The 1,701-nt window shown below is 38.9% G+C and overlaps 1 long non-coding RNA gene across 1 annotated transcript in view; it reads right to left on the reverse strand.

The window, feature by feature from the left end:
* The window catches only part of LOC138045920 (uncharacterized), a 2,664-nt gene extending 1,194 nt beyond the window's left edge, over window positions 1-1,470 (reverse strand). The window contains exon 1 of the long non-coding RNA XR_011131704.1: window positions 1,336-1,470. This is a non-coding gene — a long non-coding RNA (uncharacterized lncRNA). The remainder of the gene's footprint in view (window positions 1-1,335) is intronic.
* Window positions 1,471-1,701: the final 231 nt, after the last annotated feature.

Here is a 1,701-nt window from a genome sequence, read left to right on the forward strand (position 1 = left end):
ATGGGTTTCTGGTATTATCTACAGGCTGTTTACTTCTGAGTGTAAGTTCTGAATTTCACGGTCTGCCATTACTCATACATGTATATCAAAACTGAGCACCTTTACGGTCTCAGAGGGTTGGATCAAGGGAAAAAGTGACGTCATTCACTCAATAGCTTAAAATTTCAGTGTGTAAACCATAGTTAAAAGCAGTTTATTATGTATGCAAAACATAACTTTAAAAATCTGAAAGCCCAGAACTCTTGTGCTGCACATTAATTCAGTCGGGTACAAGTGCATTGCATTTGTAAACAGTGAGTCTGAGGACGCTTTCCATTTGACAGAACTGACCGTCCCGACCAGGCATTTGGAAGGATTAACTCTAAACCGCTTTCAACTTAAAACATTTTGAAGATGATAATTTATATACTTTTCCAGAAGAATGCGAAGGATTATCTCGCAAGTGTTCTTTCAAATTTGTTGCATTTTCTTTGCAAACTGATGGCCTGGCCAGCCAGTCCTGACAAAAGGAAAGTGCCCTGAGTCATTCTCTCCTCAATAGTATACAGCTCTGTCAAGATTTTAAAGTTAGTAATGGCAGACCATTAAATAGGAAAATTCCAGTGAAAATAAACTGGTGTCTTTTTTTAAATTTAAGGCTTAAAACTTGATTCACTTAGTGTTAAGAGATTTGATTTTCTGATCATAGTACCACTTTAACAGTTGTGCTTTTGAAGTGACAAAACCATTGAAGCAACAAACTTATCCATAGGGGTAAATCAATAAAATACACTTAATACATTTCAGAAGGGTGTTTGCCCTGTGGAGTTCTTATAGTCTCCCAGGGGCCATTTTATAGTTCAAAAGGGTGGCAAAAAAACATCTACATGTAAATGGCCCCAGTGATAGCATAAAAAAGTGACAGGACACAAGGATTTCTTAAATGTAAGGTTATTCTATTGAATTACCCATATGACATCCAGTTATTTACCCTTTAAAATATCAATTCCCATCTATTCATTTGAAAAGCACTCAGCACTCAGAGTTTGGGTTGCCTATGGTCATACCACATGACATGAAATTCGTATTGGTGGAGTTTTCACATGTAAACACCCACGAAAACTCGGTAGAATCGTCTCAATACTCGGAATAGAGGAATAGCAAAGAAGTTCAGCTAAACAAACACTGCTCAAAGGAAAAAAATACCGAAACTAGCCAGAGGCGCAGATAAATCAGGATTCACGCACGCAGTCCATACGCGATTCCCCAAATGAACCGCATGAAGTCATAGGCATTACGTATACATTCATCGTACAACAAGCCGTTTTAAAAAAACTAACGATAGAATATACTTACTCGGCACGGTTGCGGGATTGGGATCTTCCTAGTTCTTTTTCTGCTCGCTCTTTCTTGTGGTAAGCCGCTCTCCATTTTAGATGCTAGTTCCTGAAGCATGTTTCGCTGCTCATTATCTCGCGCTTCTATTGCTTCTCTGAGGCGTCTGTTTTCCGTGAGAACCTTTTCAAGCAATACGACATACTGATCTTCCATTTTGCAGGTAGAAAAGGTTAGGAATCAGGTCACGAAGGTAGAAACTTTCACACAGCGACACAACCGACGTGTCAACACAATCCAACTAGCAGATAAAATTCGCTCATGACGCTAATTTCATGACGCTAGTTCCGAAAGTTCCCGCCATGAATATAAGTTTCTAATTGGCTT

The sequence above is a fragment of the Montipora capricornis genome, chromosome 4 (assembly GCF_036669925.1).
Source record: "Montipora capricornis isolate CH-2021 chromosome 4, ASM3666992v2, whole genome shotgun sequence".
NCBI classification, from domain to species: Eukaryota; Metazoa; Cnidaria; class Anthozoa; order Scleractinia; family Acroporidae; genus Montipora; species Montipora capricornis.